The sequence below is a fragment of the Dromiciops gliroides genome, chromosome 2 (assembly GCF_019393635.1).
Source record: "Dromiciops gliroides isolate mDroGli1 chromosome 2, mDroGli1.pri, whole genome shotgun sequence".
Taxonomy (NCBI): Eukaryota; Metazoa; Chordata; class Mammalia; order Microbiotheria; family Microbiotheriidae; genus Dromiciops; species Dromiciops gliroides.
Genome location: NC_057862.1, coordinates 37,410,796 through 37,437,506, shown reverse-complemented (window position 1 = coordinate 37,437,506; position 26,711 = coordinate 37,410,796). Strand labels below are relative to the sequence as shown.

The 26,711-nt window shown below is 38.7% G+C and overlaps 2 pseudogenes; one reads left to right on the top strand and one right to left on the bottom strand.

Moving 5' to 3' along the window:
- Positions 1-1,369, bottom strand: LOC122743187 (annotated as a pseudogene).
- Positions 1,370-2,767: 1,398 nt separating this feature from the next.
- On the top strand, positions 2,768-24,345 carry LOC122738219 (annotated as a pseudogene).
- Positions 24,346-26,711: the final 2,366 nt, after the last annotated feature.

Genomic DNA, 26,711 nt, shown 5'->3' with positions numbered 1-26,711 from the left:
AACAGCAATAAAAAGGTTTAACATTGAAAGTCACCCGAGAACAGTCTATGCCCACCATCCTTTGCCCACAAGCCACACAGCCCTCCCAGATAGGATCCTGCAGAGACACCTGAGCTGTAGGTGTGGGCCTAGACTAAAAGTTTCTCAGTTGACTGCTGGATGGACTGAATCTGAGGCTTCAGTTGGGAGCTTTCTTTGATGGTGACAGAGCATGCGGTAACCTGCCAGGAGATGCCACAAGCCTGCCCCAGTGCCTTCTTGGAGCGCACAAACACGTAGGGGATGTTCTTGTCTTCACACAGGAGCGGGAGGTGGAGGATGATCTCCAAGGGCTAGGCATCAGCAGCTATCATGATGAACTCAGAGATGTCTCTGTTGAGGCTCTTAGTGGTTTCTTTGGTGCCCTTCTGCTGCTGCTTGTAGTTACAGGACTCCTGTACCAAGTCCAGGAGCTTTTTGGTGAGCTAGGCATCTGCCAATGGGTAAGCTTTGGTGTTCCCTTCGGCCTCAGTCATTCTCACGATCATGCTTGGAAGAGCCCTAGGATCATAGGGCATGATGAATCCTCTCAGCTTAGAAAGCTTCACAGAGGATGCCTGGAGTAGAAAAGCCACAAAGAAAAGTATTAAAGAAATTTAAACCTGCCCAGAAGTTCATGCCACATTCAAAAGAGTCCATGGGAGGTCACCAGGGTCCATGTCTTCTATAAACAAAGAATTTCATCTCAGTTTGGGCAAGTCCACAGGTCAGGCAGGATCCCAGGTCTGCCTCCCACCCATCAGGTCTTATGCCCTTGTGTGAAACTCTTCAGAACTCTGTGTTCAAATTTCCTAATCTGTAAACTGGATGGGAAGAATTTAGAAGGGAGAGTCAGGGACTGGAATCACAAGATCACAATGGTTCACTGTTTGAGAACGAGGTCTTATAGTCCAACATTCTCAGTAACCAAGGAAGGAAACTGAGATCTAGAATCCAAGGTCAGAATTGGTGACAGGGGGTAGAGCCATAATGCTAATTGTCTATTATTCTTAAGTCACTAAACCATCAATTGACTCAGTTTCCTTATCTGTAAAATGGAGATAATAATAATAACTACTTATTCAAGTTGTGTGGATTAAATGAGATAATAATTAAAGAACTTTTAGCACAGTCTGGGATGAAGAAAGTGTCATATAACTATTATTATTATTATTATTATTATTACTACATACTTCAAGGGTTCAGTGATCATATCAAGGGAAGAACACCATCTAACAATGGAAATGGTAAACCAGTAATACCTTTGAGGGCTAGATAGTTCTTGTATTCGTACTTCTCAAGAGCCACTAGAGGGAAAGAATTCAGGAGTGGACTGGTAAATGTTTCACAGTGAGCTTTCAAGAAAAAAAAAATTGTACAACTGTCACAACTTTGAATTTCATCTGCACTATTAACATTTCTTTCCATTGCTTCCTTAAACCTAAAAATAAAACAATAAATCAAGCTCTGATTTGTAGCATTTGTCACATGTCCAAGGTATAAATGGTTACACTTATAATTGTTTTTCTTCTTTTCCTTTGTATTTCCTTTTCTCTTCCTTTCCTCAGACTCCAACCAAGGAGAGGCTGTCCCTGGTCTTCCGCTGCAATCAGCCCCCTTTTCCTTCTTCCGAGGCCTAGATTGTTGGCTTTCTGTAGAGGAGGGAGCAAATGGAGATTTTCCCCCATCGTGGGCATCAGGGGCCCAGTGCCAGGCTCCTCAGTGCTTGGCTTGTGGGGGTTTTAGAGAGCGCCTGAAGTTGTGTCCAGCCCCTCAACGGACCCCCAGTGAGGGCAGTAGTGAGGCTTCCACCTCGCCCCTGCCCGCCCTTTGACCCCATTTGCTCCTCCTGCCCACAGAATGTCTTTCTTCATTTTATTTTAGTCCCAAATGTCTGAATGTTTTGTCTTGGGTGGGAGGGTCCTCCCTCTGCTCCCTCCCCCTCCCCTCTCCTTTTCATGGAGTGATTATGTGGACAATGATGTGTAAAATGCGCTCGCTCTTCTCACCACTTTCTCTGCAGAGATTTCTTTTGGCCTTTTGTTGGGTGTACAATAAAACACTGCATTAAAAAACAAAGAAAGGGATAGATGGCGGGGGGGGGGGGGGGGTGGCCCCTGGGGCTGGGAGGGCACTACACAAAGAGGGCAGAAAGTAGGCAGAGCATGTTAATGCCTATTTTGCTGCCATCTTCTCTCTCAAGAAGAATGTTCTTTAAGATGGAGAAATAACAATCATAATTATGAAGTCATTTAAGCCCAAGGAAGCTTATGAGAGAAGAAAATCACACCTGACCTCTTTAATATGAAGTTCAACCCACAGGATCTGGAAATCTGGAATCCATAACCCCTTTCTCTCAGGATGAATTTGGTTATTTGCTCACTCCTTAACTCGACACACATCCATAGGCCAACAGAAATTTGATTGTTGACATCCCCTGACCCCAACAAGATGAGCTAGGCAAAATCCTTCCCTACTCCCACTATCCCTATGGAATTTAGTGCCAAGTTAGGGTCAAGAACAGATTCCAAAGCAAGATATCTGTGGACATTTCCCCAATAACCTCTTGGTTGCTAAACTAACCAATGTTAATGAAAAACAAATCTTGTTTGCTTAAAAGGACTATCTGTTTATTATCTGAGCATTCCCACCCCCTTTTTTATCCTACCAATGACTATAAAAGTCAGGCTCCTGAGCTGCTCCCTCTGAGAGTTGTAGGACCATCTCTAAGAGCAATTGATCTTTGGGGATTCACCACTACTGCCTTCTTGGCTTGTGTCCTTTCCTTATCTTCTTGTACCTATGGAGCCAAGGATTCAAAACAGGAAAACTTCCACCAGGTCCCACTCCTCTTCCCTTTATTGGCAACATCTTGCAATTGGATTTCAAGAATGTGACTATGTCCTTCTCACAGGTAAAGGGACTGGATTTGGGGTTTGGATCCTGGTTTCTTGGGTTGTGTGTGTATGTGAGGGGAGGCACAAAGCTTTGACATGAATAATTGCATCAGGACTCATGATGATTTAGAGTCCTAAGTCATGGATGGTATGAGTTAAGGGCTCTATGAATGATATCTCCATTAGCAATGGTGTCAGGAATGCATTGACTATTTTGTCAAAACTTTGGTATCAAAAGAAGAAACTCGAGGGGCAGAACCAAGATGGTGGAGAGGAATCAGCAAGCTGCCTGAGCTCTCCTTCTGTTTCCTCAAAAAGAACATTAAATCAAGCCTCTGGATGGATTCTGAAACTACAGAACCTGAAAAGAGCCAGAGAGACACAGTCTTCCAACCAGAGATAATTTAGAAGACTTCAGGAAAAGTTCGGTCTGACTCGGGCAAAAGGGAGGCCCAGCACATGGCCTTAAAAAATTCATCTGGCCAAATGGAAAAAAAAAAGTGCATAATTTCACTGAAGAAAACAATGCCTTAAAAAATTCATTTGGCCAAATGGAAAAAAAGGTGCATAATCTCATTGAAGAAAACAATGCCTTAAAAAAATTCATCTGGGGGCAGCTAGGTGGTGCAGTGGATAGAGCACCAGCCCTGGATTCAGCAGTACCTGAGTTCAAATCCAGCCTCAGACGCTTAACACTTACTAGCTGTGTGACCCTGGGCAAGTCACTTAACCCCAATTGCCTCACTAAAAATTAAAAAAAAATTTCATCTGGCCAAATGGAAAAAAAAAAAGGTACATAATCTCACTGAAGAAAACAATGCCTTAAAAAATTCATTTGGAAAAAAAAAAAGAAGAAACTCGACAATAGGATCAAATGTTTACCTTTTGTAATGCATCATACTAGGCTCAAGGCTAGAGGGACAAATACTAGCAAATGACAACTTCTTTAGCACCTACTATATATGTGCCAGGTGCTGCACCAGACATAGGAGAGAAACATATGGCGAATGAAACAATCTCGTCCTGAAAGGAAATAGTTCCTGTCCTCCAGGAGCTTACCTTCTACTAGAGAGATGTAAGAAATTCATAGATAAGTAAATAAAAACAAATTAGAGAACACAGAGAGAAAGCACCAGTAAGTATTTGAGGGCCAGAAAAAAAAACCCTTTCAAGTAGGGGAGAACATGTTGGATGGATCAGATTCTGATTGGAAGAGAGAGTGGGAATTAATTCCATGCATGGGAGACAGTGTGGGGAAAGGCAAGAAGTTGGGAGATAATATAGCCAGCAGAGTAGTTTGGCAAAAATGTAAAGTTTGCAATGAAGGGTAATACAAAAATAAATCTGGACAACTAGATTGGAATTAGTTGTAGTGGCATTTAAGTGCCATGTTAAGGAGGCAGTAGGGAGTCCTTGCAGATTACTGAGTAGAGCAATGACATGTTTAGAAGTGTGCCACAGGAATATGCAGGTGTTAGTTGTACAGATTATTCATTGCAAAGGAAAACTCTGAGAAACAGGGGATTTAACTTGGAAGGTATTAAAGAATGGATTAAAATATAATTTATTAAGTACCTACTCTGTGCTCAGTATTGTGGGGATAACAGAGAGTAAGAAATTTCAGCTGCCTGTCAGTTGGAAAGGCTGTGTGCTCCTTAGGGCAAATTAACAAAATATATGGTAATGTAGCACATTTAATGTCAGTTCCACGAATAAAAATCATATCTTTTCTGATACTGAACTATTACACAGTGCCCAGGAGTTTGATGGTGAAATTTTTCTTGTCTAGCCTTCAGTAGCTATGGCTTTAGCACCTATAGAAGCAGTTGCCACCCATTTTGAGGCTGGTGTAGGAGGATGCTGGGATAAAAGTAGGAACAGTGGTGTGCAGGGCTGGGCTGTCACTGCCAAGAAACTTGGGTTTATCTGCCTGCCGGGGTCAGTTGTTTAGTAATTGGTAGTGGTAGTGGTGAGGAAGGTGGGACCCTTCTCCATAGTGATTACTCCTCATTTAAAGGAAGACTTTTTGGTCTGGGTGGGAAGCAGAGCCAATGTTCTCCAGGGAGGAGTCTTTGACATGAAAGGGTTAATCACAAAGGCCCTTGAGTAGCAGTTCTGGGCTATCTCCTCCAATGTCTTTCTTTTTTAAATAATAAGAGTATTTTATTATTTTCCAGTTACATGTAAAGATAGTTTTCAACATTTGTTTTCCTTTTTTTCTTTTTGGTGAGGCAATTGGGATTAAGTGACTTTCCCAAGGTCACAGAGCTAATAAGTGTTAAGTGTCTGAGACAAGGTTCAGGTCCTACTGAATCCAGGGCCAGTGCTTTATCCACTGCACCACCTAGCTGCCCCTCAACATTTGTTTTCATAAGTTTTTGGTTCCAATTTTTTCTCCCTCCCTTTCTTCCCTCCCCCCTTCCCAGGACAGAAAGCAATCTGATATAGGTTATATATGTACAATCATATTAAACATATTTCTGCATTAGTCATATTGTGAAAGAAGAATCAGAACAAAAAGGAAAAACCTCAAAGACAAAAAAACAAAAGTAGAAACAGTATGGTTCAATCTGCATTATGAAGCCACAGTTCTTTTTTCTGGATGTGGAGAACATTTTCCATCATGAGTTCTTTGGAATTGTCTTGGATGAATTTTTTTTGGGCAGGGCAATGAGGGTTAAGTGACTTCCCAGGGTCACACAGCTATAAGTGTCAAGTGTCTGAGGCCAGATTTGAATTCAGGTCCTCCTAAATCCAGGGCCAGTGCTTTATCCACTGCACCACCTAGCTGCCCCTCATTGCATTCTTGTACCACAATCTGTTCAGCCATTCCCCAATTGAGGGCATTCCCTCAGTTACCAATTCTTTGCCACCACAAAAAGAACTGCTATAAATATTTTTGTACATGTGGGTCCTTTTCCCGTTTTTATGATCTCTTTGGGATATAGACCTAGTAGTTGTATTACTGAGGCAAAGGGTATGCACAATCCCTTTAGGCATAGTTCCAAATTGCTCTCCAAAATGGTTGGATCGGTTCACAAATCCACCAACAATGCATTAGTGTTCCAATTTTTCCATAGCTTCTCTAACATTTATTATTTTACTTTTTTGTCATATTAGTCAATCTGATATCTCCTACAATTTCCAAGAGAACTTGGTGGTATTTTAACTTATCTGTCAAATTCTGTTTTTTCATTCCCTCAGAGTGACTTATTTATTTACTTAGTTTGGGTGCCTGTCTCACAATTCTATTACATTAGTCTAAACAAGGAGGGGAGGAGGGTCTTACTTGGGTCACTGGAAATGTAAGGAGTCAAGATCGAATAGATGTGGAAGACAAGAACATAGAAACTACCAGATTTGACCATAGCTAATTATATATAAGAATGAAAAGTCAAATATAAATCCATGACTGTAAATCATGATTGATGGAGGTGCCTTTAAGGGAAGTCTAATTCTTTTGTGCCCTCAAGTGAAATGGGTAAGTTTGGAGGAAAGCATAGTTTTAGGGGAAAATATGAGTTTTGGCAAATATGTAACTAAGGAAAACAAATTCCTACATTATCCACATCTGAAAAAATGTCTCCCCCTGAACCCTGAGTCTATCCTATTTCTTTCAGGGTATAGGATATCATGTTTCATCATAAATCCTATGCAATGTTGGATTCTTAGTATGCTGGTCATAGTACTCAAGTTTTTAAAGTTACTTGTTTTTATCATTTTTTTTATCACCTAAGTTGTTCTTGATGTGCTCACTTGATTCTATATCAGTTCACAGAAGTTTTCTCATGTTTCTCTGAGGCCATCCTTTTCTTCATTCCTTATAACTGCAGTAACATTCCAATACTTTCATATTCTGTTATTCCTGCAATTACATGGAACACGTTTTTCACCAAATCAACCCACTATAGAGAGGCAGATAGAGAGACTAAGAGAAATAGATAGATGGAAAGAGAGAGACAGAGACAGACACAGAGAGAGAGAGAGAGAGAGAGAGAGAGAGAGAGAGAGAGAGAGAAAGAGAGAGAGAGAGAGAGAGAGAGAGGAGAAACCCAGAGAGAAGAGAGTATATGGAAGAAGAGGGTAGTCAACAGTGTCAAATGCTGTAAAGAAGTCTAGGAGAATGTGAATTAAGATAAAGGCATCAGGTTTGGCAAATGATCATTGGTAACTTTGGAGGTATTACTTGGAGTTAACCATGGATGACTAAAGAAATATTGTAAAAATTTAAGAAATGATAGGAGAGGCAGCAAGAATAGCAATCCCCTATGCATCCTGTATGGTTTTTTTCTCATGTCCTCCTAGAAATCTTCTATGGGTTATCTACCCAACAATATACCCCAAGCCCTTTTCTCAATTTTTTTGACAATTGATAGGTACCAATGTATCACAGAGGGTAACGCCTCCTGAGAGAAATACTATGTGATATGACTCAGATTCCAAAAGGAGCAAAACTAAGATGATTGAAAATGTTACTACTACAATATCCCATGGCTTATACCTTTGTTTACACAGAATTCATTAATTACATGTGGTCTCAGACATGTACACATGCATATGGAATGTTATGAAGTAGTTGTGGGGGTACATTCCAGCTTTCTAAAGTTTCACACTGACCTTCATCCTATTTCTTGGCATTCTTTTTACAGCTGGCTGAAAAATATGGCCCTATCTATACTCTTTATATTGGGACTCAGCGTGTTGTTGTGCTACATGGGTATAGCATTACCAAGGAAGCTCTAGTTGATTGAGGAGATGTTTTTCTGGAGAGAGGAGATATCCCAATATTTGATGATTCAATCAGAGGACAAGGTAAATTCCAGTTACTCAAAAGAGTCAAAGAAAAGCAAAAGCATATGGCAAAGTATAACCAGTAGCAGAGACCCCTCTGGACCATAGTTACTGGTTTCCTTTTTATTCTTCTCTTCCCAGCACTTAGCACAGGGCCTTCATGTGGAAGCTACCTGACATTTACCATGCTGTCATGGCAGTATTTTGGTTTGAATTGAATAAAATGAAACTTGATCAATACATTAAGCCAAAAACCCCACCATTATCATGCACACTGTGCCCCCCCCATCTACCTCCAATATTAGAATGACCGTTGTCCCATTCTCCTTTGTCTAGGAGTTGTTTTCAGTCATGGAGAGAGGTGGAAACAAATCAGCAGATTTTCCCTCATGACTCTAAGGAATTTTGGGATGGGAAAGAGAAGCATTGAAGAAAGAGTTCAAGAAGAAGCCCAATGTCTGGTGGAAGATCTCAGGAAAACAAAGGGTTGGTTTTCACTTCTTTCCTCCTGGGTATGTTAGGTCCAACTGCTCACCCATCCCCATGCTACTTGTTTTGGGAATCATTCTAAAAGTCTCTCCCTTCATCCACTGACCAGGTAATCACTCTGCTGGGCCAGATAACTCCCTTCTGTCTTCTCACATTCAGTTATTATAATATTATCTAGCTTCCCTATAACCAGTAGAGAAATGATGCAGGAGAACATCATTCACTAGCCTTAAAGGAACTAAACACCATATCCAAGTATGAGCAGAAGAGATGCCCAGAACCAACCTGCATGGAAATATTTCTATTAAAGCTGTTTTCCCTGCTTTGGTAACTTTTCTCCACATCAGGTCAGCCCACTCCTTGGCTGTGCCCCATGCAATGTGATCTGCTCTATCCTCTTTCGTGATCAATTCAAATACAATAATGACAAATTTCTCTATCTGATGAACTTGTTAAATGAAAACTTTCATCTGTTGAACAAAGCATGGAGCCAGGTAAGGCCCAAATTGTCTTATCCTGTGGCTGTTTGTATAGTTTCAGCAGTAGGATCAGCATGCCATATATTCTCATTTCTTAGCAAGGTTCCCAACACCCATGAGCACACACACATGCACATACATCCTCATACACTCAATCATACACCATGCCACTCAATGACAATAATGTCATGCGATATATTTGCCTCTCCAATAAGATCTGAAGTAGATATTCTGTTCCTAGTAGGAATCTGAACTAGCTCTATGTCATACAAAAATGAGACTTATATTGAAAAACATCTGATAGTTCTTGGGATATCCAAAGTAGGATAGCGTTCATAGATATGGCCAAGTTAAATAGTTATCAACAAAGAGCCTGGCCAGTCCATTCTGGAAGGAATAGGGAAGATAGTTGGCCAAAGCTAAGTGAGCAAGCCACTTCAGCCAGTAGCCTACACTGATTTTTAGGGTGCCGTGGCCTAACCTCTACAATGAATAGACATGTGTCTATTTCAAAGGATCAAAGCTCTCATTCAGTGAAACCAGAAGTAAGGATCCTCATCCAGACAAAAACAAGTTTTCTTTTCCTTTCCCCATGTTCTGTTCCACTTATAGTTTGGGATACATATGCTACCTAAATCCTTCTCCAGTAGAATGTAATCATTTTGAGGATGAAGACAGCTTAATTGTTGTCTATATCACTGTAGCCTAGCTCACAGTGAGTACTGAATAAATGCTTGATGCATTTCATTAACTTGTTGTGAATTGAATTGAATTGATCAGATGCTTTGGTATCTTGTTTGCCTTCTTTTTTAATTACAATGCAAATAGATTTCCCTTTAACTCAAATATCAGTTTCTTTTGAAGAAGAATGAAATATTCTGCCTTCTGGTCCCCTCATTTGGTAGCACAGCACTGGATAAATTAGTTTTGAGATATTTTCCAATTTAAGGGTAGATTTGAGAGGACTTATGAAACTCTTGGGATTTGTGTAGAGTACCTCACTTCTTCTGAGTTCCCAGGAGGGCTATTCCTTTGACTGTTCCTTGGATCAGGGTATCACAATATCATAGGTTTTAGAGACAGAAAATAAAATAATGAATAGAGGACAATATTTGGAGTCAAGAAAATGAGTTTGATATTTACCTCATACACTTAACAGTTGCATGGCCCTTGAAAAATCACTTCATTTCTCCCATCCTCAGTTTCCTTAGCCATAAAATGGGGATAATAATAACACTTACCCACCAATGTTTTTGTGGGACTCAAATGATCCTCATATGTAAAACACTTTGAGTACTTATACAGATCTATATGAACACTAGCTGTTGTTATTGTTATTATTATTGTTGTTGTTATTTTAATTTTTTATTATTATTATTATTACTACTGGAGGAAACTGAGGTACTGAGAAGTGACATGATTTACCCAAGATCACCCTTTGTGTCCCAGGGCATGCTCTTCTGACTCCATATCCCACAGTTTTTTCACTTAATCATTCTCTGTTGAAGAACATATGATCTCATCTTTACAAAAGAGACATGAACTAATCTTAGCAAGAAACATGAATCATTAACATCTCTAAGTCCTTTTGCTGATATTCTGAATTTCAGCACCCTGGTCAGTCCAAGCCTCCTCAGTCTTGGCAAGGAGAGTGAGTGGTGAGAATTTCATGAAATGTTGGCCTCAGTTTCCTTCTCCAGTTTTATAGGAGCCAGAGACTATCCTGCTCTTCACTCACTGCTCTTTCCCTTTTTATCTGAAAACCATTAATGCTACCTGGAGGCTGGAAATGCCTTAGATTGGGGATGTGATCCTTGCAGATATAAACAAATCAGGCTTTCCTAAGAAGTAGAAAAAATTATCCAGTTTGTCTGTCATTCCAGACCCTCCAAATCTGGCACTACGTTAACTCTCTAGCTTGATCCACATAGGACTCACCTCTTTGTCCTATGACTGATCCAACCTGGAACATTCTATGTCTCACAGTCAAACCCTGTGCTGCTTTGACATTGTGGCTTTGTTTCCCCTATCTCCAATTCCTAGAGTGTCATCCAGGTCCCCTCTTTATCTGTTGGATTTCTACCCACCCATTAAAGTTCCACTTGAATGCCACCTGCTTCTTAAACCCTACTTTGTTCCCTGAAATCAGCTATGATATTATATTCCATAGGATCTCCCATAGGATTTTATATGCATATTTCTGATGCACCAATAATATTTTAATTATTTGAGTTATCTATGTGTATTTATCTAATTCTACTACTAGAAAATAAACTCCACATGAGCAGGGTTTATATCTTTTAGAAACTTTGTATCTCTCTGAACACTTCATATTCTGCTCTATATTGATTAAGTACTTTACAAGTATTCATGGAATTGACCTAAATGGATTAGTAATTGATTAGCACAAATTCATTTAGCTGAACTTATAGTGAGAAAGCTATATACAGCATATTCCCTGATTCCCCTCCCCCACCAAAAAACACACAAAGAATGATAAAGACATGTTATGGCTTCTCTTGAAATCTTTTCCACAGGGATGAGAGTTTCTAGATCCTTTGATATCTCAGGATCACCCCCATCCCAGAACCAGGAGCAACAGGAAAACTGATAGAGGAAATGTATCAATCACTGCTTAACTCCTAACTAGCTTTTCAGTTAGTAACTCCAGGAAAGTCATTAGGTGTCAAATAAATTCATATTATTCACCAATATTTCTGTATATTATCAACAAAAGCAAATTGGAAGAGAAAAAAGAAGAAATGCCATTAAAAACTATAGAACATACAAAAAACCAGGGATTCTAATAACCTGCATGCACATAGAAACTGTTTCAATACAACTACAAAACTCTCCTTGTGGAAATGAGGAGTGACCCAAATAACTAAAGGAATATTAATCACTCATAGGTAGGCTGAACTAATATAAAGACAGGGGCAATACTACCTCAATTCATTTACTTGTATAATGCCACGCAAATTGAAGGATCACTCGATAGATAGTACTAGAAAAATGATAACATTTATATGGAGGACAAAATGTCAAGAAGCTCAAGGAAAATCATTTTAAAATGGAGGAAGAAGTGAGCATAGCAGGACCAGACCTCAAAATGACTTGTACCAATTGAAAAAAAGAGAAATTGATCAGCTACATTCATGGGGTATACTGCAAATAGAAATAAGCTAATTTAGTTATTTGTGTAGGGAGTCAATATTTGACAAAAAAAATACTAGAGAAACTAGAAATTATTCTGGCAAAATGTAGTGAAGACCAACAACTCACACCCTATATACAAAGGTTAGCTTCACAGTTTACATGGCATATATAAAAGATCATATCACATCCAACTTGGAGATACAAGGACAAAATTCTCTTTCACATAAAGGAAAGTGGAAAGACTTAATGACAAAACAATGGACTTAGACAATCTCAGAAGATAAAAGGAGCAATTTTGATACATAAAATTGAAAATGGTTGGCACACACAAAATCAATGCAGTTAGAATTAGAAGGGAAACAGTTACTTGGTGAAAAATTTTCTGTGATAAAGTTATTGTTGACAAGATTTATAAGGAATTGATGCAAATTTATTGTAGCCATTTTCCAGTTGATAAATGGACACAAGATATGAACATGAATTTCTCAAGGAAAGACATCTAGGTAACAAGCAAGCAAATGGAAGATTGTTGCAAATCATGACTAATTCGAGAAAGTAAAAATTAAAGCAAATATTGCTTTCATTTGGCAAAGATGGTAAAAGAATAAAGTGACAAACATTGTTGGAGGTGCAGCAAGATTAGCATATTAGTATGATGTTGGTGTAGTCATTTTGGAAAGTCTTTTGGAAATGTGCCTCAAAAGTCACTAAACTGTATACTCTTGAAACCTTTTTTTGTGAGGCAATGAGTGTTAAAGTGACCTGCCCAGGGTCACACAGCTAGTAAGTGTCAAGTGTCTGAGGCTGGATTTGAACTCAGGTCCTCCTGAATCTATGGCTTGTGCCTTATCCACTGCACCACCTACCTGCCCCAGTCTTGAAACATTTTAACCCCTACAGAGAAAAATGAAAAAGATTCATACTTTAAAATATAACCGTAGTACCTATTTGTTGTGCTAGAAATTTCAGAATTGAGGTGGGTACCCATCAGTTTGGGAATGGATGAAAAATTATATTGTATTTATGTAATGTAATACTATTTTAATGAAAGAACTAGTGAAAAGAATGTGTTCAGAAAAGCCGGGGAAGAAATGTGTAATCCAATAGAGAATGAAATGAGAAGAAACAGATCATTTTATCTAATGACAAAAATGTTGTAAACAAACAAAAAAACTTTAAAAGACTTAATTATTCTTGTCAATGCAATGTTCGGTACTTATTCCAGAGACTCCATGATGAAGTATGCTCCTGTTTTTCTCACAGAGAGGTGAATGATTCAATATGCAGAATGAGACATACATTTATGGACATAGACTATGTGGAAATTTTGTTTTGCTATGATATTCATATTTGTTATAGCAGTTCATTAAATTGTACATTCAAAGGGCATGGAGAGACAATGTTTATTAATTGAAAAATAAAAGAAAATGCAAAGAAGTTGATTTTACACTTTTTGCTCTAAAGAGAATCTTTCTCTTCCTCTCACTTCAAGTGCTGAGCTAGCCCGATGGTCATAGCTTTTCTTTTTATAAAATCTCTAGTTAATTGTTTTCCCCCCTATCCTAAATCACCCCTGTAAGAATTTGGGAATGCTGTGATCTGCCAACATCCTATCTCTAGAGGGGAAAGAAGCATTATCTTCTGTCCAGGTTTTTCTCTCTGCTCCATGATCAGTTTCAACTTGAGAAATGAGACTGTTACTCCCTGAAATTCAATGAGGCCAATGGCTTCTGCCTTCCCTGGTTCGGTTGGGTATAACCCTGAAATTTGCTGTCTGATTAGGGTAAAATGTTCTGTCTTCTGGTGGCTGCTAGAAACTCCCCATCTTTCATAACTAACATCAAGTCTTTCCTGAATGCAAGTCTTTAAAAACATTCTGCCAGTTTAAAGTAATTTAGAAGTTGTCATAAAAGTTGGCCTCAAGTGACTTTCTTAAAAACAAGGAAAAGTCCTGACCTCTTTCCACAAGTTTCAAAATGCATTTAAACAAAGGTAAATAACACATTTTGGAGGAACTGTGGGAAAACCAGCACACTGACATACTGTTGGTATAGCTGTGAGTTGGTCTAGCAATCTATCCCACAAAAATGAGTATCTTTTGAACCAACAATACCACTACTTGGCCTGTACCCAAGAAGAATTTTTTTAATAGAAAAAAATATGCAAACTTGACAACTATGTGCCAAATACTGAAAGTAGCTTTTGTGGTTGTAAAGAACTGGAAACTAAGGAGCCACTCATCAACTGGAGAATACCTGAAAATATTATGTTATTTGAATACAATGTTGTGAAAAATGGTGAAAGTGAAAGTTTCTGACCTAGAAAGACATTATGAATAGACCAAGTAAAGTGAGTGGCTAGGTGGCATCATGGATAGAACACCATGCCTAACTTCAGGAAGACTCATTTTCCTGAGTTCAAATTTGGCCTCAGACAACTATGACCTGTGTGACCCTGGGCAAGTCACTTCACCCTGTTTGCCTCTGTGCCTCATCTGTAAAATGCGCAGGAGAAGGAAATAACAATCCAGTTCAGTATTTTTGCCAGGAAAATTCCAAATAGGGCCCTACACAGTCAGATATGACTAAAACAACTGAAGAACAACAATAGACTGAGCAGAAACAATTTGTACATTATCAAAATGACTAGAGCAAGGGGAAGCAAAATGAACTGTGCTACCCACCTCATGACAGAGAGGGGATGCACTCAGAATGGAGAATGTGCCATACATTTCTGGCTACTGCCAAGGTGGGGATTTGCTTTGCCTGCCTGTATATTTGTTTCAAGGGTTTTATTTTTCTTTTTCTCCAATGGGTAGTGAATATGAGAGAAGCATACATTTTGTTAATGAAAAATGCAATTAAATTTTAAAAGAAATGCAATGCCTTTGAACAAAACATAATAAGTTATAAGTAGAGATTTAAAGTTGTTTCTTCATGACAGTAAACTCACTTGTGTTTTTTTGGGTTGGGGGGTGGATGGTGTAGCTCTACAACTTTTTACCAGCATTCAGAGTGTACCTCTCTGGAGAACACAAAATAATTTTCAAAAATATTGAGGAAATGAATCATTTTGTTTTGGAAAGAGTAAAAGAGCACCAGAAGGTAGTGGATCTCAATAACCCTCAAGACTACATAGATTGCTACCTCTCCAAATTGCAGCAGGTAAGATATATGGGGAATGCACAATGTTTATGGAGTAAGGCTGATAGTCCAAGGATTCTTATAGGCCACTCTCTTCAAAGCACAGGAAAGAACATCAGAGAGAGTCTCAAGGTGCCTGTGTCCTCCAAGGATGCCACTGACTTTCTAGTAACTGCTTTGTCTGGTCTGACCCTGTAGTTTATCTCAACTCCGTTTTGGAAATGAGATTGGAAAAGTTCTCCTTTGCTGGGTGATGAGCTCCTCATATGGGCCTTCTGGTTTGGAGAAGGATGGTCTATTTGAGAATGATAATGGGAATCAATGAACAAATATTTGCCAAGCAAATGGGCCAGGAACTTTGTTAAGTGCTGGAGATAAAAAAAAAAAGAGGCAAAAGATCGGCTCTGCCCTCAAAGAGCTTCCAATCTAAGGGGGAGATAAAATGCAAACACTACATACTAAGGAAGTTCTAAACAGGAGAAATGGGGTGCAGAGTAGGACTTGGAGTAAAAAAAAGATTGCGTTCAAAGCCAAACTTCAGGCACTTCTTGGTTGTGTAACCCTAGGCAAGTCATATCACCACTGTCCACCTCAGCTTCCTCATTTGTAAAATGGGGATAATAGCATTTATCTCCCAGTGAGGTTGCGAAGATAAAATAATATGTTTGGAAAGTAAATTGTTAACCTTAAACCATTATATCAATGCTAGCTATAACTGGCTCCCACAAAACACTCAAAATTAATTCATTTCAGGCAGAGAGTAGCCTTAATTTTGCCCTACAGGAAAAAGAAAAAGATACAAAAGCCTCACAGAAACCCACAAACTAATTCAGAAAACAAATAAAGTACCTATTGTATTCCATACTCTCCCCTGCTGATGAAAATTGACTTAGAGTTGCCATCAGGGCATCAGCCCAACATTCTAGTTAATCCTTAACTGTCCTCTAGTCCTACATAGCTCCACTCAGACTGATAGAGGAAGGAGGTGGTGATATGGCTGGAGTACTGAGCCTAAGTCAGAAAGACGTGTTCAAATCTGAATCAGATATTTGATATCAGCGAAACCCTAGGCAAGTCACATAAGCTCTGCCTGCCTCCATTTCTCCAACTATAAGGTGAGTTTAATAATATCTACCTCCTGTGGTGATTGTAAAGACCAAATGAGATAAAATTTGTAAGATGCTTAGCACATTGAAGATGTTTGATAAATGCTTATTTCTATTCTAACTCAATGGGTTAAACATTCTCTAGAAGGAAAAATCATTCTGGAAGTTCTGAACAGTGCTGAACAGGATCTGAACTGTCCAAATAACTCCTGATAATGTGGAAGTGGGGATGGGGATGAGAGAGTAAATACGTTCTCTTTCACCAACCCCATTCCAGCAGTATCCTTAATGCTTTCTTCTCTGTATTGACACCACAATCATTTTAGTTCAGGTTACCATCATTTCTCACCAAGACAATAACAATTCTCTCCTGACAGCTCTCCAAGTATCAATGAGAGGGACATATGGATATGACCCTCCACTGAGATGGAAAGTGCCCCCCCTTCGGCCTAGTGATCTGATCTCAAAGTCTTAAAGCCCCTTAAAGCCCCCTATTTCTCTCTCTCTGTTTTTTCTCTAGAGAGAGGCAATAACGGGAAGCTACTATCCCCCTTTCTAAATATAGGCATATCAACTTAAAAATTGCTTCATAGGGTCTGCACTGAGACATTATGTAGATATGATAAATTGTTGCTGAAACATGAAATTTTGCAAAATAACCTATGGCTGAACCCCTGAGGTTGGGGCACTCTGACCCAGGAGAGAGGGACTTATCACTGAACATCCCAGGAGAAAGATTTATTGCTGAACCCAATTACCACATTTTTGCTCAAATTAGATGCCTGTAAAAAGTATAAAAACTGCTTGATTTCTAATCCCGGTGTGTCACACCTCCTGGTTGTCCCAGTGAGTGTGGTACACCTTTCTTTCGAAAGAAATAAAATCAATGCTTTGGCCTCCTTTCTCCTTGAGTCTCTATTACAGGGGTCAGTGAGTGTACTTCCCATCCCACTCATCAAGATCTTCAAGTCATTCTTCACAAAACTGCAAAGATAACATGCATAAAGTGCAAGACTCAGTGGAGCACTCCCATGATCAGGAAGCTTCAGGGCTCCTAAGACAAAACACACAAACTCATTTCTTTGGCATTTAAATACCTGAACAATTTGGCTCCCGCCTCTCTTTCTGGACTGGTTACACATTCTTCCCTTTCACACCCTTTATGCTCCAGCCAAACTGTTTTGCTTGTTGTTCCCCTTACACAATATTCCATCTTTTGCCTCTTTGCCTTTAAACAGTCTGACCCCCATGCCTGGAATGCTCCCACTCTCTTTACTTAACTTTTAGCAGCCCTAATATCCTTCCATACTTAGCTCCTAAGTCTTTCAAGTAGCCTTCTCTCATTTCTCCTGTTGTTAATGTGTCAGCCCAAAACCTCTGCATATTTACTTTGTATTTATGGACCAAGGAACAGACCAGGTGAGTGAAGAACCTGATCCTACTTAAATCATACCACCTGGGACTTCTGAAGCTTGGGATAGTGCAGCCTGGAGACAGTGCCCCACTTTAAGGAGCTAAAAGTCAAGAAAAAGAAAGGCAAGATGAGCAGACAGAGAAAGGTGTGGACCATAGAAAGTTTCTTCAGTGACAAGGAAGATCGAGGTGCACACTCAGAGGAAGATGTCAATGTCAGGGCCTCTATATCTAAAGCTTCCAAGAAAAATATTAATTGGTCTCAGGCCATAGAGGCACTAAAAAAGGACTTTGAAGATAAAGTTAGAGAGGTAGAGGAAAAAGTGGAAAGAGAAATGAGGGTGATGTAGGAAAGACATGAGAAAAAAGTCAACAGCTTGGAAAGGCAAATTGGTCAAATGGAAAAGGAGGTACAAAAGCTCTCTGATGAAAATAATTGCCTAAGAATTAGGATTGAACAAATGGAAGCTAGTGACTTTATGAGAAACCAAGACACAATAAAGTAAATCCAAATGAATAAAAAAAATAGAGGGCAATGTTAAAAATATCTTCTGGGAAAAACTGCTGACCTGGAAAATAGGTTGAGGAGAGATCATTTGAAAATTATTGGTCTACCTGAAAACTATGATCAAGGAAAGAGCTTAGACATCATCTTCCAAGATATTCTTATGGAAATTTGCCCTGATATTCTATAAGTAGAAGATAAAATAGAAATTCAAAGAATCCACCAATCACCTCCAGAAAAAGATCCCAAAAGGAAAACTCCTAGGAATATTATAGCCAAATTCCAGAGCTCCCAGGTCAAGGAGAAAATATTGCAAGCTGCCAAAAAGAAAGAATTCAAGTACTGTGGAGCCCCAGTCAGGATAGCACAAGATCTAGCAGCTTCTACATTAAAGGACCAGAAGGCATGGAATATGATATTCCAGAGGGCAAAGGAATTGGGATTACAACCAAGAATCACCTACCCAGCAAAACTGATCATAATCTTCAGATGAAAAAATGGGACTTTAATTGAAAAAGAGGACTTTCAGGTATTTGTGATAAAAAGACCTGAACTGAATGGCAAATTTGACTTTCAAATACAAGACCCTAGAGAACCATAAAACATTGGAGTTTGGGGGACATACCTGGGGTTGTGCTGTTGTGACTATCTTATGTCTGAGGCTGGGTTCTGCCTGGGATACCCCTGGGTCCAGGGTGGATGCTTTGTCCACTGTGTCACCTAGCTGCCCCATGATGACATCTTTAGGCTTAAATTGAGGGGTAAGGGGAATGCACTGGGGGAGGGGGAAGAGCAGATGTGAAATCCTACATGAAAGAAATAGGAAAAGGCTTATGGAGTGGTGGAAGAGATGGGGGAGGAGCAGGGCAGTAAATTAATTTTACACTCATCAGAGTTGGCTCCAGGAGGGACTAACACACACACCCAACTGGGTGGAGTAATCTATTTTATCTGGGCAGTAAATGAGCCTAACACTCATCAGAATTGGCTCAAGGAGGGAATGGAGGGAATTTGGGTGGAATAATCTCGCTAACTCTGCAGGAAAATAGAAGGGAAAGGGAATCAAGAGAGAGATGCAAAAGAAGGAAAGGCAGATTGGGGGAGGGGACAGACAGAAGCCAACCCTTTTTGAAGAGTGATAGGATGAAAGAAGATGGATAATAGAATAAATATCATGGGGAAGGGAATAGGATGGAAGGGAAACAGTTAACAATAGTAATCATGAAAAAGAGAAAAGGGGGGAAAATTGTACAAAAAATATTTATAGCAACTCTTTGTGGTGGGTAAGAATTGAGAATCAAGGGAATGTCCATCAATTGAGGAATGACTGAAGAAGCTCTGGTATATGATTGTGGTGGAATGGTCTTGGGCTATAGGAAATAACAAACAGGATGATCTCAGAAAAACCTGGAAAGACTCATGAATTGATGTGTAGTGAAGTGAGCAGAACTGGGAGGACATTGTGCTTAGTGACAGCAGTACTGTTCAATGAGCAATTGTGAATTACTTAAGTACTCTCAGCAATGCAATCATCCAAGACAACCCCAAAGGACTAATGACAAAGCTTACTATCCACCCCCAAAGAAAGAACTGATAAAAGAGCACTTCTGGATTATACATATATAACCTGGTTGCTGTCTTGTGGGGGGGGGGGAAAGGAGGGAGGGAGGGAGGGAGAAAAATTTGGAACACTATAAATCTTATGAAAATGAATGTTGAAAACTACCCTTACATGTAACTGGAAAAAGTAAAATGAATGTTTGTTGAAAAAAAAAACAAAACCAAAATCAAACTATCCTTGAAGACTCTTTTAACCACCCCCCCCTTCAGATATCTTGACACTTTGTTGTTTTTGCCTCTATGATTTTTATCTTTGTTTTTTTCAGTGGCCCTGAGCCAATGAGAGGTTTTTCAAAAATAATGTTAAGTTGAAATAAAAACATAACATTATTGATTCCATTGCTTAATCTTTTCTCATTACCTTTTTATTCATCTTATGCTTGCCTGGTTTGAAGTATTCCAGGTCAAATACCAGACTCACTTTGAGTTTCTTTTTAGAAAATGTCTGAAATCTATTCCTTTTTCTATAAGTCCATTTTTCTTTGACAAACATTTATTTCCTCGCACCCAATGAAAAAAAGATAAATAAAACCCTTGTTAACAAACAAACATAATAAAAAATAAATTTTTATATTGTCTAGATCCAAAAATATGGTCTCATTCTGCATACTTGTCCATCAGCTCTCTCAGAAAATAGCTAGCATTCTTCATCATTACTCTGTGCTGATGATTGATAATTGAATTGATATGAATTAATAAATCTTTCAAAATTGTTCATTTTTACAATATTGATGGTTGTGAGTCCATCTTGTTTTGTGCAGTATTAAGCTCATAGTTGCAGAGTTACTTTTTTGTTTTGTTTTGTTTTTGTTTTTTTGCAGGGCAATGGGGGTTAAGTGACTTGCCCCAAGGTCACACAGCTAGTAAGTGTCAAGTGTCTGAGGCCAGATTTGAACTCAGGTACTCCTGAATCCAGGGCCGGTGCTCTATCCACTGCTCCACCTAGCTGTCCCCTGCAGAGTTACTTATTAAGGACTATAACCCAATCTGCTTTGCTTTTTTTTTTTTTTTGGCGGGGCAATGAGGGTTAAGTGACTTGCCCAGAGTCACACAGCTAGTAAGTGTTAAGTGTCTGAGGCCAGATTTGAACTCAGGTCCTCCTGAATCCAGGGCTGGTGCTTTATCCACTGCACTACCTAGCTGCCCCCTGCTTTGCTTTGGATATTATTGTTTTCCAGTCTCTTCCTTGATTTCTCATGGAAGAGGAATAGTCCTGACCGGTTCAAATTTCATTCCCTTGGTAGGTAAGGGCTTCTTTTTCATTGCCCAAAATACTTTTTAGTGTTGAAGATCTGAGAACACTATAGTTCTTGATGTGTTAAATTTGATGGTTCTTTCTCTTGGGTAGCCTCTTAATTTTATAAGTATATATTTTGTCCTCAATTGTTAACAATTGTATATCTTTTCTTTATTGAAGTATTCTGTGCAGGATTTAAAATTAATTCTACATTTCTTTTTTTTATTTTAAACATTTTTTTATTTAAAGTTTTGAATTCCAAATTCTGCTCCTCCCTCCCCCGATCCCTCCCTGAAGTGGTAAGAAATCAGATATAAGTTATACATGTGCAATTATGTAAAAACAGTTCCATAAGGTAATTTTACATAAGATTCTAATAAGAGAAAAAATGAAAGAAACATTGAAAAATAGCATGCTTCAGTTTGTATTCAATCAAAATCAGTTCTTTCTCTGGAGGTGGATAGTATCCTTCATCATTAGTCCTTTAGGATTGTCTTGGATCATTGTACTGCTGAAAATAGCTAAGTCCTTCACAGTTCTTCATCAAAACAATATTGCTGTAACTGTACACAGAGTTCTCCTGGTTCTGATCACTTCACTATACATCAGTTCATGTAAGTCTTTCAAGATTTTTATGAAATCATCCTGCTTGTCATTTCTTAAAGCACAATAATATTCCATTACAATCATATTTTTGTCATATTAGCCATTCTGATAGGTGTAAGGTGGTAACACAGAGTTTTTTTTAATGTGCATTTCTCTAATCAATAATAATTTAGGATATTTTTTTGGTATGACTACAGATAACTTTGATTTCTTTCTCTGCCTATTCATATCCCTTGACCATTAATTCTGTATTTCTAAGATATTTAAGATCCTTAAGTTATTTTTTTCATGTCTTGTTTTCAAGATCATTTTGGCTTATAGAGAGACAATGTGTTCTTTCAATATTGTTGTTTCTAAATTTTGTGTTAAAATGTCTATTTTAGTACCAAATCTGCTAGTTTCAACCTAAAAGAATATATACAGCTTTAGAGACATTATTTATTTTATGCTCTAAATTGTCCATTTGCTTTTTAAATTTTTGAGACCTGTTATTTCAGCCCACTCTTTATCTTTATTCCTTCTTTTAATTATTTTCTCTCTCCTTGTGAAACACTTTAATAATAATAATAGCTAGCATTTATATCATGCCTCAAAAGTTATAAAGCACTTTACAAGTGTTATCTCACTTGTGTCTTACACCAACTCCAGGATGCAGATGCTATTATTATAGCTATTTTAGAAAGAAAGAAATGGAGGCAGTCAGAGGTGAAATGACTTGCTCAGTGTCACAAAACTAAAAAGTATTTGAAATTGGATTTGAGCTGAGGTCTTCCTGATTCCAAGTCCATTTTCCCATGTAGCTATCTCTAGGGTATTGTTCCTTTATTACTGAGAGTCCTATAATACTTAATGCCTTGTTTTCTCATTTATTAGATAATTTTGAATAGTTGTTCTTAATTATATAGTGTATATTCATTGTTTAATATTCTGGTCTAGATTATTTACTCATTTCCATTCTTTTTTAATTTCACTCCCAGTTAAATTGAGTAGAAAATGACATTCTACCCAAACTTTATCTCAGTCTTTCTTTTCTTTTTTTCTTCTCTTTTCTTCCTTCATTCTTTTCTCTTTCCTCCTCTTATTCTTTCTTTATCCTTCCCTCTTTTCTTCTTTCTTTCTTTTCCTTCCTTTCCTCTTCTTCTTCTTCTATTCAGATTTTCAATGCCTGGAAATTCTATTCTATACTATACACAAAGGGGTGTCCATTTTGTACTAGAGATAATAGAGAGCCAGTGAAGATTCTTGGAAGTGGCATATTAAATGTATTTATGATGATAACTGACTCTCAGCTGGAATTTAATCCTTATAGGGTATAACAATCTTCCCACTGCTCTCCCCAGTCTTGCGTGACAGCAAAGAGTTTCCCAACCTTGACCAGTTTGACCCCCAGCACTTCCTGGATAAGAATGGGAAATTCAAGAAAAGTGACTACTTTGTGCCTTTTTCCATTGGTAAAGAGAAATACTTTCAATCTCTGCCTGTCACTCTAATGGAAGAATTCTCTTCCCCTTCCAACCTTCTTCTGCCTGAGCTTCATGGTAGTTCTTCTGAGGACCCATCACCCCACTGTAGCATTTGATACACTTTCTTTTATAGCATTTCCATGGTCTGGCTTCTTCTCAGACTCCTAGACCTGAGGCTCTAGGCTGGCTCACCTGCCTCCTTATTTTAGTGGAACTAAGATCTTATTTCAAGATCCACTATACAAGGGTTTGCCATGTGAAGAATGGTATGAAGAAGGAATTCCTTTCTGCCCCTAGTGACCATCAAGGACTGAAATCTAACTGATGATAATAGTTCTCAACATTTTTGCCCATCTACATCCTTCATTTTTACTCTTTTCCCCTCTATTGTCCTGGTGCAATGAGCGTGTTTCACTTTGGCTTTACATTGTGATTTTCCATGGAGATTTCTAAGCATGATGTTTTTTTCTTTCCAGGAAAATGTTCTCTTTCAGGAAGTGATCAGTGGATTCTTTCAGTTTCTATTTTACCCTGTGGTTCTAGAATATCTAGAATACCCAGGCAATTTTCCTTGATAATTAAAAAAAAATTTTTTGGGGGGGCGGCAGGCAATGAGTGTTAAGTAATTTCAGCTAGTATGTGTCAAGTATCTGAGGCCGGGTTTGAACTCAGGTCCACCTGAATCCGGGGCCAATGCTTTATCCATTATTCCACCTAGCTGCCCCTTCCTTGATAATTTCTTGAAAGTTATTGCCTACACTCTTTAAATCACACATTTCAGATAATCTAATAATTCTTAAATTATCTCTCCTTCATCTAATTTCCTGGTCAGTTGTTTTTCAAATGAGATATTGTAAATATTCTTCTATTTTTTCATTCTTTTGATTTTTTTTTTTGTTTCTTGATGCTTGATGGAGTTGTTAGCTTTTACTTGCCCAATTCTAAATTTTAAGTTATTATTTTCCTCAGTAAGCTTTCCTGCCTCCTTTTCCATGTGGCCGGTGATACTTTTTAAGGATTTTTTTTTTTTTAGCAAATTTTGCACGTTTTTCCATTTGGTCAGTTCTACTTTTAAAAGAATGCTTCTTGGGGCAGCTAGGTGGCGCAGTGGATAGAGCACCAGCACTGGAGTCAGGAGGACCCAAGTTCAAATCTGGCCTCAGACACTTAACACTTACTAGCTGTGTGACCCTGGGCAAGTCACTTAACCGCCATTGCCTCACCAAAAAAGATAAAAGAGTGCTTCTCTTCAGTGAATTTTTGGACATATTTTTCCATTTGGAAAATTCTGCTTTTTAAAGAATCTTTTCTTTAGTAGATTTTTGAGCAGAAGGATCATTAAGAGATTTCTGACCAAAAGTACACAAGGAGACAAAGTTGGAAGCAGAATTTGAAGAAAAAGTGGACATGGTGGAGGACTAGGCCTGAAATACCATGTCCTAACTCTCCTTCCCTACAAATGAATAAATTTTTGCTTGGTGGGACTAAACAGTAGAATAGGTGCATGCATAAAAAGACAGAGAAAATGTAAAAGACAGAGGGGAATGTGATGTACCTTAATCAAGTCAATGGTAAACAATGAAGGAAAATAACTTCTGTAGTCTTTCAGGAAAAAAAAAAGGGCTCTAGGAGAATGAGCAAGGTGGTGAAGGGATTAAAAAAGGGTAAACAGAGACATCTTAATTCAGTTATGGGAGGAGTCTCAGTGAAGAACCTTCTAAATGCAGGGAGACACATTCTGTTACCATGGTTTGGGGAAACCTTACAATGGGTGTAATCTGAAACAGATTTGAGAGAAAATTAAGATTTCATGGATAAAATCTTTTCAAAGAATAAGGGGAATCAGTGCTCCTGGAGGAAACCAGAATCCAGAAGAAGACCCAGAGAGAAGAATATATGCCAAAGAAGAAAGAAAATTATCATGGCAAGGGCATATATGGTAAAAGATTAGAGTGTGAGTTTCTTGAGAATAGGAACTAAATTTTTCATTTCTATCTCTAGGACTTAGCACAGTACCTGACACATGTAACAATTGGAGTGATGTCACCTGCTGGAGAGTTATTGTAGGAAAGCTCCACCATGAGGAGAAGGTATCTGAGGGCAAGCCATGCAGCTTTTCTTTGGTGTCAGGAAGTGACATTTGCTCATGGGTACTGTCTATCAAATCTACCAGCCAATTAGCTTGGAGCTGTGTGTGTGTGTGGACAGGATGTTCCCAGTTTTACAGGAGGCTTGTGGGATGAAGAAGGGGTGAGGATCACTCTCTTGCCCTCTTTCCTCAGGACTCTCGTGGAGAGTGGAGCAGAAATGTGGGCTCCCTGAAATAGACAGATAAATCTAGGCCTCTTTCTCTTCACCAAATTCTTATTCCCCTTAATAAATGCTTAAAAGTCTAAACTCTTGCTAAAGCTTATAATTTATTGATGACCGACAGACTAGCTAGAATTTTAGCCCCTTACACACAGAGTTGGCACTTAATAAATGGTTACCACCTGAGTGACATGGGAAAATTCCTATAATGTGACAGTATTTTTATCCTCTCCACGTGCTATAGAAATTGATATACACAAGAGTGAATAAGAATACAAAAAGTGGCTCAAGGCAAATCCTCCGAGGCAATGAAACATATGTTTAGAAGGAGGAACTTGAAATTGGTTCAGTAGATGCTTTAATTCCATGAATAATACAGACATTAAAGAAGGAATGAATAAGCATGAGGGCTATCAATTAAAGAAGAAAAGGAAGAGGAACAAACCGATAATTTAAGTAAAACTCTAAAACTGGGAAAAAGGGTGACATATTGGTGGGGAGAGGTTTGAGGGCGACAAAAGAGCCTGTGGGACTAGAGTTGTCTTAAAATGTATCAAACAAAAAATAACTGGAGACAAAGTACTGTATTTATTTTTTTTGGAGGGGGGCAGGGCAATGAGGGTTAGGTGACTTGCCCAGGGTCACACAACTAGTAAGCTTCAAGTGTCTGAGGTCAGATTTGAACTCAGGTCCTCCTGAATCCAGGGCCAGTGCTTTATCCACTAAGTCACCTAGCTGCCCCCAGCAAAGCTTGAATCTGAAACCAAATCCTCTGATGCCAATTTCCAGTCCCTTCCCAAAAAACCAAGGCTCTTCACTATGTTTACTGCTGACCTCCCAGGATACTTGCAATGGTCAAAGGAGAAGGTGTGCACAAATTACATTTTTACAGTATAAAGTGCTATCATCATCATTGTGAATGAGTTTAAAAGCTACATAAAGGTCTGATAAGAATATAGCTCTTCTCATTATTATCTCCAAACTGAACCTCAACATAGAACAAATTGGAATGAAGTAGAATTCCATCTTTTGCTGAATGCTCTGCAATTTAGATGCCCCCAATGTCATTTTATCCTGAAACAGGAGTACCTGGAATGGAATCCTGGCTCCTCACCATGTCAGCACCAAAAAGTGTTCATGAACACATGTCTATCTGATAATAAGGGTCAGAAGGTTGTTTCAAAGGGAGCTCCCTCCAGAATCCATGTCCCTCTTTCTTGTCCCTGCACAATGTTCCTTCCATCTGTGTGGAACCAATGAGCAGGGATTAAATAATAGCAGCACTGGATTTGGCACACAGAAAGTATTTAAAGAAATTTCAGCCCGCTCAGAAGTTCATGTCAAGTTCAAAAAAGGTCTATGAGCAGTGACCAGGGTCCATGTCTCCTGTAAACAAGGAAAGAAGGTCCTCTAAGTTGGGCTGAGTCCATAGTTCAGGCAGGATCCTGGCTTTTCCACTTTTGGAGCATATGACTTTT